Source organism: Myxine glutinosa, chromosome 9 (assembly GCF_964187855.1).
Source record: "Myxine glutinosa chromosome 9, kmMyxGlut1.1, whole genome shotgun sequence".
Lineage (NCBI taxonomy): Eukaryota > Metazoa > Chordata > Myxini > Myxiniformes > Myxinidae > Myxine > Myxine glutinosa.
This window is the reverse complement of record NC_136269.1, coordinates 114,842,134-114,860,263: the sequence shown is the minus strand read 5'-3', so window position 1 is coordinate 114,860,263 and position 18,130 is coordinate 114,842,134. Positions and strand designations below refer to the sequence as shown.

General features: G+C 42.6%; 1 protein-coding gene across 2 annotated transcripts in view; it reads right to left on the bottom strand.

Annotated features, from left to right (window-relative positions):
• NRXN2 (neurexin 2) overlaps positions 1–18,130 on the bottom strand; it is an 871,230-nt gene that overhangs the window by 223,401 nt on the left and 629,699 nt on the right. The gene's annotated exons all lie outside the window — the stretch shown is intronic.

Here is an 18,130-nt window from a genome sequence, read left to right as displayed (position 1 = left end):
CATCATAAATTTAATTCTTCCCTCACATCGGGTCATAGATCAGATATATGAAGTTTCCGATGTTGATGAAATAATTAAATTCAACCAATTATGGCTGGAATTCCATTTCACCGATGATGTCATTGTTATCACCCTATATACCCCATGGGGAGTTGATGACATGTGCCAAGTTTCAAATTTTTTGCAATACCGTTTCATGGAAAATGATGTCCACATTTTTTTCATTTATTCAAATAAGGCTGCCTTGCCATGTGGCATACGACATCATAAATTTAAATGCTCACTCACATTGGGTTATATATCAGATCTATTAAGTTTCCGAATAATGGATAAGGATTTAAATTTAACCAATCATCCCTGCGATACCACTCTTCACTGATGTTGTAATCGTTATCACCCTGTATACTCCATGGGGAGTTGACATGTGCCAAGTTTCAATCTTTTTCACTGAGCTGTTTCAGAGAAAATAATGTCCAAATTTTTTCCTTTAATCCAATATGGCTGCCGTAACATGTGACCTATGACGATGGGGTTAGCAATAAAATAGTATGCATGGGGAGTCTCTCCTATGTTTAAAGATTTGCATAAATTGGACAAGCGGTTGCAGAGAAAACCATTTTTAAAGCAAAAATACATAAATGCGGACACAGACAGACACACATAATTGGAGCAACCATAATGATAAAGAAGAACCTCACAAAGATCCCCCAAACCATTCCCGGGAACATTACCCCAAACAAACTACATCTGGAGGATGTCTGGGGCTCAGTGACGATCCTGAAAAGAGCTCTCAGAACAAAACTCTGAAAGCAAGAAAACTTCACAACTTAGGTCATGAATCACGATCCTTCACTAAAACGAAGGTGGATACTTCGAGTCCTGGGAGGACTCCGTTCCATCTTCTGAAGCCCTGATAATGAAGATAACAATCAAACACACACACACACACACACACACACACACACACACACACACACACACACACACACACACACACACACACACACACACACACACGGGTATTGCAATCATCTCGCATCCCTTTCGGGGCGAGACTAATATTGCACAACACTGGCTTGATTTAACTCAGCATTTGTATGTGTTGATATGCTGTTGGCAATATTATTGTATGCAGGAAGAGGTCCCGACATGGTATTGTCCTTTGTTGTTCCATATAATATACTAATTCAGTTTTTTGACGAAGACTGTATGCGAAATGTAATGTCTTCAGCAAGCTATATTTATATAAATGAAATGTACTTGCACACTATTTTCAAGACAGTTTGTGGGAAATCGGGATTTATAAAAGAACAAAATATTTATTGATTAAAATGTGTCGATTTTAAGGCATTTTATTCAGCTCCTTAATAATATTTTTTTCAAAATGCTAGTTTTTCTGTTTCAGGATGTACAGTGGCCTGCAAAAGTATTCACCCCCTACCAATAATGCCATATCTAGATGAATTACGAATTATGTCGAAACAATTTTTCCAAATGAACTTTTTTATTCATAACTGCAGAGATCAAACTAAACACTTATATTTGAATGAGGTTACATATCAGGCATACCTGCAAAAAACATGTACAAATCAAAATTCACTGATTGCAAAAGTCTTTAGCCTCTTAGGTTAGTACTTAGTGGAAGCCTCTTTTGCAGCAATGACTGCTACAAGTCTTTTTGGGTGCCGGTAGGTCTCTACCAGCTTTGAACAGCCAGATGGGGAAACCTTTGCCCATTCTTCACGTGAAAATTGCTCTCGTTCTGCCAGGTTTGATGTGGATCGACGATGGACTGCAATCTTCATAAATGTTCAATTGGGTTCAATTCAGGACATTGACTGGGCCACTCAATAACATTTATTTTCTTCTTATTCAGGCACTCCTCTGTGGCTTTGGATTTGTGCTGCGGATCATTGTCCTCCTGTTCTTTGCACCGTCCATTGTCCGATCTATCCTGCCAAGCTTTCCAATCCCTGCTGATGAAAAGCAGCCCCATAACATGATGCTGCCACTGCAATGCTTAACAGTAGTGATGGTGTTGACTGGGTGATGTGTAGTCCTTGCACCAGATGTCATGTTTTGAATCTAGACCAAAGAATCCATTTTTGTCTCCTCTGACCACAAAACGTTTCTCCACATGACTGCAGCATCATTAATATGCTTTTCTAACAAACTCCATACAAGCTTTTAGATACGTCTTTTTCCATAATGGCGTCTTTCTTGTCGCCAGTCAATAGGGTCCAGCTTTGTAAAGGGAACAGGATATTGTTGATTGATGAACACTGACACCAATCTCGGACATAGAGCATTGTAGATCTTTCAAAAGTCATTGTTGGATTTATGTATCCTGCTTGCCTAGCTGCTTAGTTTTGATTGGCGAACTGATCTGCGTGGAGTCTGGGTGGTATAACACATCTTCCACTTAATAATTCTGGATGTCACCATACTCAAAGGGATCAAGAGTAACTTTGAAATCTTTTTATAACCCTCTCCTGAATGGTGCTTCCCCCTCACTTTATGTCTGACTTATTTTAAAAGCTCCCTGGTCTTCATGTTTTCCTTGTTTGTTAACCAAGTGTTTCACCTTAAAACTCCTTGGATGGTAAGTGGGGGAATGTAATTTTTAATTAAACCACTGATTACAGACAGGTGAAACCTATTACACTTGTTTTGTAACCTTTCAAATAAATAATTTGCTCTCGAAGTGATCGAGGATTAATTAGGCAAAGGGTTTCAATACTTATACAACTGAGAATCATCTGATTTTCTCTGTTATTCTAACTTATTCACATTTTATCTGCATTTTATAGCTTTATCACTTTGCAGTAGTCTGTGAAGACTCAATATATTAAGTTTGATTTGAAAGCATCATGAAATAAGTGAGGTAATTGCTTTGCAAAACATATCCCCTGCCAATGTGATATTTTCAAAGCCCCAAAAACATAACTCTGTGAAAAAAAGCACGAAATGCCCTTAAACTCGAACTTGTTCTGTAACTTCCAATAAAGCCATGTACCAAGTTTTCAGTTGAATATGTTAATAGTGCAGCAGCGGACCCCATCAAAAACGAGGCGTACCCCAACCAGAGGTAAAATATCTGGCTTCATGGATTAAATCAAAGCCTAGGGTCTCAGGATATTGAATATGCATGACGACATTGCCAGAAACCTGTGTGAACAGAGAAATTTGTGTTTCCATAACAACAAACACAGCAACAGCCATTCCAGTGATGTTATCGCACCCAGCACTCCTCCGTTGGACATATAATCTTGAAACTTGGCATAATGTTACACAATACATTGTGGAACAAATTTCTGAAGTTGTGATGTGGTGCCCACGTTGGTTGCCTTCGCAACAACATATAGATATAACAAAATGCCACACCAACCGTACCACACCCAATGCCTACGATATGTGTTTCTGTCCTCTTATCTTGATAATTTATCAGAAATATTAAATCGGAATGTCTCAAACAAGGACACAATCATTTTGTAGATGACGATAAATATCCATGCACTAGTTACATCGGAAACCACTGAAAGAGTATCGGATCACACATGACAATTCCCCATGATAGTAATTGCAGTGAGTCAGTGACTGACGTCATTTTAAGCCAGACAAAATTAGGATTGCATATTGTATGATCAATGATCATGAACATTGAAAACACAGAGTGATCGTTTATGATGGAATGTCTAGAGAACTTCAATTTTGACCCATTCGAAAAATGGATAGAGATTTTGTATAAAACCCAAAGACAACCACCATGGCAACCACCTTAACAATGAACCTATACAGGAAATAAATGTGCGCTTCTGACCTCAATTCAAGACTTGGCGCAGTTGCATTATAAGCGTTTTACCTTCCGAGATGTGCATGAGTTCAGCTGAGACCCCACCAAAGCTGGTGAACATTGGCCTGGGGGAAGTTGCCCCAGACGCAGTACAAGAAAGCCTTTGATGTGCATTGGAAAAGGGAGAAGTGCTGGTGATACTTTTGTCTCACAGCATCTGGCATCAGGCACTCCCAAGAGCCTGTTTGATCAGATACCCCAATGTAATATCAAGACTATGAGTGAGATGCACATAAAAGTGAAAATAAAGGCAAAGAACATCTCCATAAACGGGGAAGTCATGCATGTCGAGAGTCATGTATGCCTTTGGCTGTCATTTCCATCAAAAAAGTTCCTCGACACCGTGTCCTGGCATTTGAAAATGCCGCATCCCACTTAGCCTGGTTAGCAAAGATGGCACCATGACAGCTTGTACCAAATCAGACTTCATGCACAAACTTGAAGAAACAGTTCCAGAGGACAGGATGAGCCAGTTGGAAGTCAACGTGGATGCCATTATCTTTGATGGCCATGCTGTAATTCAGGCCTTGGCTGCTCCATCCACACCACTACAAGTCACCTTCCAGGATATGGCTAAGGGTTTTCTGTCTCATATCATGAGCCCAACCAAATCCAACGGTCTCCATGGTGCATATTGCATTTGACAGATACCTATAGGAGAGTATCATGTCACAGACAAGAGAGACATGCAATATGGGAAAATCAAGTCAGACATACAGAGTGAGAGATCAAGCTATGGTGCCACCTAACTGGAATGAGGTTCTGAGTGTGGCTGAGAACAAGTCAAAACTTGCAAGCTACTACAACTACACAGAGGGCTCAGGGGAAATGGGGAAGAACTTGCTGAAAACCAACACTTGTTTGTCAGTGGAGGGAAAGAAGAGGAAGGGATGGTCATCACATGCACCTCTGTGTCAGACTGCCCAGACTTGCATTCCAAGCAAGAGGAAGCCGACACAAGGCTCATCCTGCACAAGATCACAGCAGCAGAGGCAGGTGCAGAGGTCATTGCGGTTTGTAGTCCAGACACTGACATCCTTGTTTTGCTCCTACATCACTGGCCATCCATCGATGCTGAAGCGATCTTTTAATGACTGGAAGGCAAGGAAAGTACGCAAAGCTCACACAGTTCAACCCCATCCATATCATCTTCAACAGCCTCACTAGAGTTCATTGTGGTCTTCTTTTGCTGGCGCATGGTCTTAAAGGCTGTGACACTGTTGGGCACAGGAAGAAGAAAGTCTTGAGGATAATGATGAACGAGATACATTCAGGCCCATGGCAAACCTCGGCGATGCTTTACCAATGGACAAAGGTCAGCAAGAAGCAGCCACACACCTCGTCTGCTGCCTGTATGGATACAAGAAATGTGAATATCTGAATGAACTCAGATGTGAAGAGGCTGACAAGGGGATTGCTGCCAAGAAGCTCCTACCAACAGAAGACAGCTTCATACTTCCTTTGCTAAGGTGTGCATACTAGGTGTACATATGGAAGCATGCACATTTGGGCCACCATGACATTCCACCACCAACACAGTATGGCTACGAGAAGGGAAAGGATGGACTAGTGAGGCCAAAAATGATGACACAGGAAGCAGCTGCACCAGAACTGCTCAATGGCATTGTGTGTGACAGTTCTGCAGACCCCTACATTGCCAATTGCTCCTGTTCCAAACACAACGAACCATGTACAACAGCATGCTCATGTGAGGCTGTTCTCCATGACTCCGAAGTCCTCTGCTTAAATGATCTCACCAAGGAAGCTTTTGACTTTTTTGATCACCGTCGAGACAGACTTGGATAATGACTAATTCGTCATTCAGAAGGATGAATTAACTATTCATTCATACAAAAAAAACCCATCGATTAGGTGGATTTTCATGTTACAATTTACATGCGAACATGCTCAGGAACTAATTTTGGAAAATGCTGTTTTGCTGAATTGAGGGAAGGTCCACAAAAAGGTAAAATTCTCAGCTCGCACAGGTTTCCTGCAATGTCTTTATGCACATTCTATATCCTGACACCCTCTGCTTTGATTATGTCCTTGAGACCAAATTTTTTTCCACGAGTTTGGGTAACTCCAAAAATGGACTCCTGAATCCATCAGTCAGTGAGTTTTTGTAATAACTATTAGGGGGATTGTCAGGTATGGTACTTTGTTGCAGTGGTTTCCAATGTAACAAGTATATATATACCTAATGCCAGGTACACACTCTTTGTATCCTTGTTTGGGGACAGTTAGATATCATATTATTTGAGTAATTATCAAGATAAGAGGAAAATGAAACATATATGACGGGTTTTAGGTGTGCGGTTGCTTGGGTATTTTGTTATATTTATATGTGTTGCTATGGAAACCACTGTGGACAACACATCACAACTTCAGAAATTTGTGCCACAATGTATTGTGGAACATAATGGCAAGTTTCAAGATTATATGTCTAAGTGGGGAGTGCCGGGTTTATTAACAACACTGGCTTGGCTGTCACTATGTAGGTTGCTATGTAAACGCAAAATTCTCAGTTCGCACACCTATGCTTTGATTTTATCCATGAGGACAATTGTTTTACCTCGGGTTTGGGTAACTGCAAAAATAATTTTGGGCCCACTGCTGCTGCACTATAAAGGGTATGGGAAAAATGTCTGAAAAACACAGGTGGGATGGCCAGATGGACAGTTGGATGGACAGACATATGGATAGATTTACAGACCGAGAGCAAATCTACAGACCCCTACATTGAAACCGGGAGGGGACTAATAAGCTCAGGTGGCATCAAAATGTGAAAACTTTGGAGGGGCTGAATACTTTCGCAGGCCACTGTGTGTGAATACTTTTGCAGGCCAACAAACCATCCCTCGGAACATTACCACAAACAAACTACAGTTGGAGGCTGTCCGGGACTCAGTGACGATGAGGTTTCAACCCTTTTAGAAGAAGCCTCTTCAAACAGTGGATCCACACCACAGTTGCATGTGTATGAATGTTATCCAATCAGGCAGAGGCAGAGATACAGACAGATGGAGTGAGGTGGTTGGGTGCTCGGGGAAGGGGGAAATAATTTCTTCACCTTGCACTGCAATTTGATGCAGAGACAAAAGACTCAAGCAACCATTCATTTCACAACACTCAAATATAACCAAGGCAGGAAATCCAAAAATAACCACAGATTCTTCAGGAAAACTTAACATTTCTACCGAGATTCATTACCTACGAAAAAAAAATTGGTTGGATTTGCCAGCAATTCAATGGCCCTTCAGACCATCAGCTAGAAATGTTTGTCAGCGAGATAAGATAGAGAGGAGAGAAAACAGAAGAAAGAGAGACAGACAGATACAAGAGAGGCAGACGGAAAAACAACAAGTGCTACGCCTAGGTCCCGCGTCGGTGAAGTGATGTGAGTTGACAAAGTGGAAGACGCAAGGCGGCCATCTTCGATTTTGACATGGTGACCCAATTTTCAATAGCGTTATTCCTTATGCCTAGATACACCCACACACCAGATTAGAAGTTAGTAGTTCATTTATATTTCAAGATATTTCGCTCACAAGGTTCAGACATATATATGGTGGCGGCCATCTTGGATTTTGACGTGGCGACCCAATTTTCAATAGCGTTCTTCCTTATGCCGAGGTACACCCACACACCAGATTAGAAGTTGGTACTTCGCTTATTTTTCGAGATATTCCGCTCACAAGGTTCACACATGTATATGGTGGCGGCCATCTTGGATTTTGACGTGGCGATCCAATTTTCAATAGCGTTCTTCCTTATGCCGAGATACACCCACACACCAGATTAGAAGTTGGTACTTCGCTTATTTTTCGAGATATTCCGCTCACAAGGTTCAGACATGCATATGGTGGCGGCTATCTTGGATTTTGACGTGGCGACCCAATTTTCAATAGCGTTCTTCTTTATGCGGAGATACACCCACACACCAGATTAGAAGTTGGTACTTCGCTTATTTTTCGAGATATTCCGCTCACAAGGTTCAGACATGTATATGGTGGCGGCCATCTTGGATTTTGACGTGGCGACCCAATTTTCAATAGCGTTCTTCCTTATGCCGAGATACACCCACACACCAGATTAGAAGTTGGTACTTCGCTTATTTTTCGAGATATTCCGCTCACAAGGTTCAGACATGTATATGGTGGCGGCTATCTTGGATTTTGACGTGGCGACCCAATTTTCAATAGCGTTCTTCTTTATGCGGAGATACAACCACACACCAGATTAGAAGTTGGTACTTCGCTTATTTTTCAAGATATTCCGCTCACAAGGTTCAGACATACATGGCGGTGGCCATCTTGGATTTTGACGTGGGTTGCACCCACACACCAAATTAGAATTCGGTCCTTCGCTTTCGCACGCACACACGTACGCATGCACGCACGCACACATGCACGCACGGACGGGAAAACCATAGTCACCCTTTCGCTCCGCGGTGCGATGGGGGACAAAACAGGGAGCTTGAGAAATACAGAAGAGGAGAAAGGGCAAAGAGGGGTACAGAGGGGTACAGAGGGGTACAGAGGGGGTACAGAGGGGCAGGGAGAGGTAGAGAGAGACGTCGACAGAGGAAAATCTGTCTTGATTTATTTATGTTTTCAAAAATACCTGCAGGTGAAGCTTTATATATTTTGGACATTTCTCATGAGAATGAAAAGAAAACTAAAACAAACTTGAACAGCACTCGGTAGTGCGCACACCTCCGCCAGGCTGAACAGTTTATGTTTTGTATCCCACTGGTCGGCCGCATCTGGATTCGGACCTGAACCAAAATCTAAATTGCTTGTTCTTGTCGCCTAACCAACTCATCCACCAAGTTTAGTCATAACTCGTCCATAACGTTTTGAGATATCGTGTTATATTTCGCTTTTCACCCGATCTCTCAATGGTGAAGAATCACTTAACAATTAAACAATTCTCGTATCCGAATCCATATTCAGATCTTCACCAAACCCGAATCGATTAGTACTTGTCAGACACCCAACCAGTCCATCAAGTTTCGTCCGAATCCGTCCACAACTCTTTGAGATATCCTGCTATGTATCCGTTTTTGGCCCCATCACTCAATGGTGAAGAATCACTTTTAAAAAATGCACAAGACGGATCCGAATTCGGATCTTCACCAACATCTAATAATTTCGTCCTCGTCACATCCGCAACGTCTCTGCCAAATTTCGTCCGAATCCATCCACAACTTTTTGAGATATTTTGTTCACAGACAAACAAACAGACAGACAGGGGTGAAAACATAATCCTCCATCCACCTTCGGCGGCGGAGGTAATAAAAATGGATATCACACATGTTTGGGAAGATATATTGGTTTTTCAGAGCAAATGGAGCATTATTGAAAGATCCGAAGTGGGTAAGAAAATAATGTGGAAAATAATGGGATCGAATTAACGTATGAAGCATAAAATATCGCTGGAAATACAATCTGAACATGATAAGGTGAAGGATTTGTTGAGATATCAATGACAGTCAATGTCACGAGTGAGAAGCGACGATTTGAACATAAAAAAGACAAGAAAAAGGAAATAAAGAAATAAAACAACAGTCACCGCAGGGAGGCTGTGCTTGGGCCTTGAGACATTTGCTATTGATTCAATAGCTTCCTCTCAAAAAGGTCACCATGAGGATATTAAATGTGCACAACCACAGTTTCAATATCGAAGCATCATCAGGGGTCCAAGACATTGATCCTGTGTGACCTTAATCATGGAACATTGGAACAGTCACAGGATGAACAATCACATTACTCTAACTTAATCTTTTCGCACACAGAGGGCCATTCAGATTTTCTTCACATTGAATATTGTACAATTGCAAAGTAATTTAATAAAGAAATGCCAACACCACCAGCATGGAAATACATAAAACTTTTTTTCAGAGCATTAAAAGGGACACAACCATTAAATGTTTTGAAGACATATGTTCTGGAGTATGATATCCCTGACAAATTAGCACAAATATATATATATATATATATATACACACACATATATATACTCGTGTATATATATATCCCGTATATATGTATATATATATATATATATATATATATATATATATATATATATATATATATATATATATATATATATATATATATACAGTCTTGGCATTTAATATGGAATTTTTTTTTTCTTGACTTGGGTTTACTTTCTTAACTCAGTATATCAATCTGGTGAGTTTCTTTTACACTTTGGTGATTTATTTGTTAAAAGAACCATGTCACTGATTGTCTGTCGCAGCAAGAAGTCAACAACAGGATTATATCACAGGTGGCATGGCAAAATGTACGGACAGGTGCATTTGATGATTGGCTTCACAGTCGGGTATACAAGGGTTGTTGCGTTCTGTATTAGTGGAAAACAACTGCTGCACGTCTCCAAAAGTTATTGCCGCTTCCTCTGGAGATGGTCCGTCAACTCGACAATGCTGTTTGTCATGGAGTGGTGGCTTTACGAAATTACGGCATGAAAGAGCGTGCTATTGCTCGGCAGTATGGCATCACTCAAGGTCAGGTGTCAAAGATCCTGAAACGAAATGCTCAGATGGGTGTCCTTACTCCACTACCGAGGCGAGGACGTCCCCGCAGAGCCACAAGGAGGGATGATCGCCAGCTGCACCGGTTAGTCTGCAATGGCCGTACCAAGTCAGCTAATTGGCTTAGGGCTGAGTGGCAGCAACTGACAAATGTGCCTGTATCCAGAAGGCTAGTCAACCAACGACTGGTTCAAGCAGGCTATCGTGCCAGGCGTCCCCTGAGAAAGCCACGCCTGACCAGACACACCACCAGCTCCGATTGCAGTGGGCCAGAGAGCACCGTCAATGGCAGCCAGGACACTGGAATCACGTGATCTTCAGTGACGAGTCTAGATTTTTGGTCTATCGTCAAGATGGCCGCATCCGAGTGCGCAGACAAGTGCATGAAGCCTACAACAAAGATTGTATAGTGCCAAGAGTCCAAGCTGGAGGTGGTGGGGTGACCGTTTGGGCTGCTTTTCATGCAGGGGGCAAAACTGACCTGGTTGTTCTGAATGGAAACCTGAACCAGTTCAAGTACAGGGCCATTCTGGAAGAAACATTGCTTCCATTTGCTCGTGCAGCCTTTCGAGGAAACTTTGTCTTTCAAGATGACAATGCACGGCCTCATCGTGCTCGCATGATCCAACACTTTCTTGCTGACCGTGGTGGAGAGCATATGGAATGGCCTGCCATGTCCCCGGATAAGAATCCGATAAAGAAGTTGTGGGCAGAATTAACGCGTCAAATCGACCACTTGGACCAGCAGCCGACCTCTGTACGTGAATTGCAGCAGGCTATTGTCACTGCATGGCAAGTGATTCCTGTCCAAACCTTGGCAAATCTCGTGAACAGCATGCCTCAATGTGTACGTGCTCTCCTGTATGCTCGTGGGGGTTACACGAAGTATATATATGGGGGTTGCTCGTGGGGGTTACACGAAGTATATATATATATACTTCGTGTAACCCCCACGAGCATATAGGAGAGCACGTACACATTGAGGCATGCTGTTCACGAGATTTGCCAAGGTTTGGACAGGAATCACTTGCCATGCAGTGACAATAGCCTGCTGCAATTCACGTACAGAGGTCGGCTGCTGGTCCAAGTGGTCGATTTGACGCGTTAATTCTGCCCACAACTTCTCTATCGGATTCTTATCCGGGGACATGGCAGGCCATTCCATATGCTCTACACGGTTACACGAAGTACTGAACTGTAATTTTACTGTCCGTAATCCCAGTCGTAATTTAACTTTTGTTTTTGTTAAAAAAATTTTTGGCTAATGTACAAAATAAAGAGATACTTCTGGAAAACGTACAGAAGTTTAACACAGTACTGTCCGTGAATTGAGTTCGATATCAGTTTACATCACTTTCAAGGATCAATTTATTTGTTTCGAAATGTCAAATGTGGTTTTTGTTTATTTTAAACGTCACATTAACAAAATCTAGAATAATTTCAACATAATTCCAATGAACTTTTGGTTCGAAGACATCTTGAAAAGTAAGTTCACCCCCACAAAAAATATATTCCATATAAAATGCCAAGTCTGTATATATGTCTCGACAGAAGATTAGGAAAGCTGCTGGGTAGGGTTGAGGTAAGAAGAGGTATATTAAAATTGGGTACATTTAAATTGTTATAACCTCAAATTAATCGGTCAATTCCGTCTGATAAAATAATGTCATAATCATAATGTCATAATAATAATATTAACACGGGGGTGGGTAGGATGGCCTAGATTTTTTTTTTTTTTTGGATACAAGATCGAGGCTCGTGTAAGAGCTAACATTAATGACAAAAAAACAAAAACGGACACATAAGATGAAATAAAGGGAGTGGTAGACAAGATGGAGAGAGAGGGGGAAGCACACAAGTACAACATTTGAGAGCAGGGACATCGGGAGATCTGTGGAAGGGAGAGGGCTTTGGGGGAGGAGGCGTGGGAAGGGGTGTGGGGGTGGGAGAGGTAAAAAAAACACATGGACACTCCTCGGACTTCCAGGAAAGAAGTCGGTATTTCAGAAAAGTGGATCTGGGGTGAATTAATGGGGGTAGAAAAAATCAAGGTTTTTGATGTACGCACACTCATATCTAAGCTGTGTAGCATGGGTTTGAAATCCAAATGTAGCTATAAACTGTCATCCCAGTGTTCCACATTCCGGGTAATTCATCAATGGGTGTGCCGTTCCTCGGATCAACGTCAAACTGGACATCACATCTGCCAGCATTAGTTCTAGATGTTAAAGATCCCATGGTGTTTTTCACGAAGAGTCGGCGAGCTATCGCTGACACCATGAACAAAGCTTCCTGAAGGACTTGGGCCAAGATTTCCCTGGCCAACCCCACAAGAATGTGGGAATAATTGCGGCCTTGCCCACACCTTCCTGGCCACTCACATGGGGAGCGGGTGTTTCTAGTCTACTGAAACGGCCTGTAAACAACATGTTCCTGACATGACGATTAAAACAAATAAAGAAAGGTGACGGAAAAAAAAAGGAATGCAAAAATGGAAAAACAACATTTGGTAAATCAGGCCCCATGAGCAAATAGCATTCCATTATTTCGAGGAAGGGATGTATCATACATTGGTTTTCGGAAGTATTGCGGCTCAGATGAGTGATGTTTTGCCATTATTACTCAGCCAAACTGGAATAATAAAAGCAACGGAGGCCGCCCTCAAGATTCCCAAAAAGCAACAAGCGAGACAGCTGTGCTCGTCTAGCACGGTACTTTTTTTTACTGCTCCACTTCACTGATTAGCCCAGGGGCAGCTGGCTGACTGTGGCCTATCTGCACGGGCTGCCGACGGCACAGATGTGTGTGGCAGATAACTGCTGCCGCTTCAATCACTCGCCAGCAAAATGGGCATGGCATGCAGTCAAAATGTTTTCCATCTTCCTGCCCCTGCTGTCTAAAGAACGGGATGAGACTGAACGTGTGGGGGCCGCTTGCTCGTATATTTATGATTATGCATAAGGATTCGCCTTTGTTGAGTTATTTCAGTGTTTCGAGGAGAGATAAACTCATAAGTCAAGGAATGGGATGTGCTGTTCCATATGCTGTGGCATTGAAAGGATTACTTCAAGTGGTTTGTCTTTTTCTTCAATTCAAAGGAGAAAGTAATTGGCTGGGTTTGTAAGGATCGTTTCTGGTTTTTTTATGCAGGGAAATCTAGTACCGGTAATAATTCTGATCAGTATTTATATTTAGTATCAGTACGCATATATTGGTTTATAGTAAGGCTAACACCCAACATCAAGCCTGGTGTTGGCTTAGCGGTTTGGGTGCCGGGTTGGGATCCTAGGATCGTGGGTTCAAATCCCGGTCGATCGATGAATTAACACCAGGGTGGTTGACTCAGCCTGGCATCCTTCCGAGGTCGACAAATTGAGTACCAGTTCACTGATAGTTCCCTGTGTGTCGCAAGAGGCAACTAACAGGGTTTGCGGCAGGAAGGGCATCCGGCCGTAAAACATCGCTTCAAAAAGGGGACCACGGTGCCCGAAAAAGGGACTATGGTGCCCGAAAAAGGGACCACGGTGCCCGAAAAAGGGACCACGGTGCCCGAAAAAGGGACCACGGTGCCCGAAAAAGGGACCACGGTGCCCGAAAAAGGGACCACGGTGCCCGAAAAAGGGACCACGGTGCCCGAAAAAGGGACCACGGTGCCCGAAAAAGGGACCACGGTGCCCGAAAAAGGGACCACGGTGCCCGAAAAAAAGGGACCACGGTGCCCGAAAAAAAGGGACCACGGTGCCCGAAAAAGGGACCACGGTGCCCGAAAAAGGGACCACGGTGCCCGAAAAAGGGACCACGGTGCCCGAAAAAGGGACCACGGTGCCCGAAAAAGGCCAACCCTGCCCTGCGGGGGAAAATGGCCTCTAAAGGTGGTTCTAACACCCAACATGTGCCTGTACCTCCATTTTGTCAAGATTTTCCTCCTCCGGTCACATCTCCTCTTACATCTCGCTCAATATCCATTCATTCATGTGTTGCATGGTTTTCGACTTCCTTTCCCAGCAGGAATCTCCTCTTTTTGCTTCCTTGTGCGTTTGTTACTATTTCTGTTATTTGCTGTGAGAGCTACCAGTAATCAACAAAGTTGTTGACACATGGAAACGAATCGTGTGAATGCTGAAGGTTTACGCAAACTACTCATCACTGCGAAACCCTTTTGGTGAGGAAGTATGACATGCGAAACAAATGGGGGAAGCAATCTTTGGATAAATGTACACAGACTCAATAAAATGTACACAGACTTTAATATTTCAGAAAAAAAATAATTAAACGGCAGAGAGGGGCAAAGTTGAGTGTTACTAATATCCCACCAATGGCGTTAGCGTGTGATGGAATGATTTCACGTCATCGGTCAGCCATTGGCCATAAGGAAATGCAGAATGACAAGACGGCATAGTTTTTGACATGTAAAGTCTGTATACATTTTATTGAGAAAACCAAGCCAAGCTGAAGCAGTCGCAGCTCAAAGCAGAGCATCGGAATGACGTCAGTGAGACCAGTGGGTTTTGAAACAATACTGTGAGTCGGACTTGTAAAATGCTGCCATGTTGGTCCATCGTGGGTCGTATGTTTTCGGTTACAAAAGTGGCCAAAACTTTATAGTTGTGACGTAACGTTGTGATAAATTACAAATCGGCCTGTCTGGCGTTGTTATCTGAACACACAGCGCATGATGATTGAATCCCAGTTTTCAAATCCCATTTGCATCGCGTTGCTTTATCCAATGCATGCTAACATCCTTGGAATGAATTCAAGGAGTATAGTAATATCCTGATACGGCATGTAATGTGTATATATGATCTTCCATTAGCTTAGCTTCCAACACCTACTGCTAACTGCAGCCTGGAATCATTGAAAAACTTCTTTTTTTTGTCTGTGGATGGTATTATTTGGGCTGAGCTATAAAGTTAAGGGAGGGTGGGGATGGTGGTGGGCAAGAATTTTGGGAAGGCAAAATGGTGTACTCTACACAATAAAGTGGCACAGGCAGAACACAACTGGGATTTTGTTTCTTTTAAAGTGGTCTCGGTTAATGGAGGAGCTGAAAGATGGAGGGCATCGGGTTTACCAACTTTCAGAGGGTACGGGGCGGCTCACCTTGAACAGTTATTTTTCGTTTATCTATTCTCGACCATTCAGTTTTCAGTATGTTAGAATTAAAATGTCTGTCGTTGTTTAGTTACTTATGCCTTATATCTGGAAAAACACCCCGACCCTTCCCTTCAAATTCTTTATGATTATTTAAAATGTTGATTTTAGTTTGAAAGGCCTTTGTAGGTGCAAACACTTCCATACAACCCACGAGCAATCATTAGTCCAACAAAATGTTAATATTAAGGATAATTTTCCCCCATCCAAAACCTTGATCTTTTCTACCCCCGCTAATTTCGGTCCCCATGTGTTTTATACCTCCCCCCCCCCCCTCCCCTTCCCACGCCTCCTGCCCCCAAGCCCTCTCCCTCCCACACTTCTCCCTGCTCTCAAATGTTGTGGTTGTGTGCTTCCCCTTCTCTCCCCATCTTGGCTTCCGCTCCCTCTTTTGTATATTTTGTTTGTCTGGTTGATTTGTTTGTGAAATAAATGTTAGCTCTTTCACGAGCCTCGATTCAGTATACAAAAAAAAAACAAACAAACAACAAAAAAAACAAACAAAGGTAGAAAGAAAACCTGAAACATATTTATGTTTTTTTTGTTTTGTTTTTTAAAAATATAAGATCGAGGCTCGTGTAAGAGCTAACATCAATCACAAAAAAAAAATAACGGACACACAAAACATACAAAAAAGGGAGCGGGAGACAAGATGGGGAGAGAGAGGGAAGCACACAAGTACAACAGCAGAGAACAGGGACAACGGGAGATCTGTGGGAGGGAGAGGGGTGGAAGGGTGGGGGTGGGGGGGGGGGGGAGGGGTGGGAACGTATAAAACACATGGACACTACTGGAACTTCCAAGAAAGAAAAAAGTCGCTATTTCAAAAAAAAAAGTGGATTTGGGGTGAATTAACTGGGGTAGAAAAGATCAAGGTTTTGGATGGGGGAAGATAAGAGATGGTGGTGAACATCTGTTTTAAACACCTGGAGGGAGGAGTGGGATTGGGAGTGGGATAACCCTGACCCTAACAACTCGGTTTCTTTAGATATAATTCTGCCAAGCTCCTAAACATGAACACTTGCTCCACAAAATTCAAGAAGCCCGAAGAGAGTTCCTCGGTGGTTCTGGCCATACATCCACCTATCATTAGAGCTGCGCACGCGGCACCCTCTTGTTAGAGTCCCTCCATTGTATAATGGCTGGAAATGCATTTGGGAACCACAGGATGCCTTCACCCCAAACTTATTCAAATGTGACTGGTTTAACAAAAGTAGTTTGAAAAACGACAAACAGCACAAGCTTCTGCCTGAGGCCAGGGCTCATCTAGGATTAAGGATAAGTGGGAAGATGACCTCCAAATTGACGGAGGGAGCACAGGAAATGAATTACAGGTGAATCCAATCACGGAAGATATGAGGCAAGCGAGAGCACAATGATGTGGGCCATATCTCAGGAGTTTAGGATTTGTGGAAGTGGGTTCCCCAGGGGGAGGTGATGTTGACGGGAGGAAGGCCTATATTGTGAGTCAAGGGCGAGATGAATGATGCATTAACAAAAAGGAAGGAGATTTGTGATGAATGAATAAAAAAGATTGAAGATATTGGATGCACTTGGAGATAAAGAGCTTTTAAATTGCTGAAGAAGATTTGCAAATGCAATGAAACCATCAACCTGGAAATGCATCACAAAAACATGCACAATTGTATATATAGTGTATATTTGAAAATGCAATAATGAGTCATAGCAAGAAAATAGGAGCAACAGGAATCGTGATAATATTCCATTTAAAATGAAATACTCGGGCAATGTTGATGGTTTGACACCGGAGTCAGCCAATTTGGGTGGCTGAACTGACTGGGTGTTATTTCAATGGGCCTTCCACCAGAATGAAACATCACTTCAACCCGAATAGAGCTCTCAAGGCCATCAAGAACAAACAAGCACTAAAATGTGGATATGCCTGCTTGTTATACAGGTATAATTGGACAGCATGTAACCTCTAAAAGACCACGGTGAAGTGCGTGCCTGAAAACATATTGAGTTACGTCACGGTTTTTTAAAGCTCTACTTTGACTCAGGCCCAATACAAAGTACTGCGTTGTATGTGAGGTGCATTAACTGATAAAGGATCTCTGTGCTTTCTCGCTGTGTCCCTCCTTTTCTCACTGCCGATCCATTTTTGCTGCCGTCTGTACTCCCTCAAGGTGATGTCACACTGGCAGCTCGTCTCGGTTCCTGTGCATCTCTAAGAGGCCTTGTCTAGTTGCTGCGAGCCTTTTTATTGGTACCGCGTTGGCATGCTGCCGTGCGATGCTTTGTTAGAACACTGCCTCAATATCATGTTGTTAAACCCTTTCAGGAGTGGTAACCAATGGTCCAAGAGATACAAACGACCCCCAACATAACCTCATGATAATAATTCTGTTTATTCAAATCCAAGGAAGTCTCCTTGTAAAACGTCCCATCAACAAAAAGCTATCAACATTGGCTATTACACCAAATGGAACCTCGTCAATAATTTAAATTCCTTGAGCTGCATATGTGGGTTTTTTTCATTTTCAAGAACAACGAATGCCCATCCAAGTGGGTTCCTCAACAATCGCCCAAGTAAAAGAATG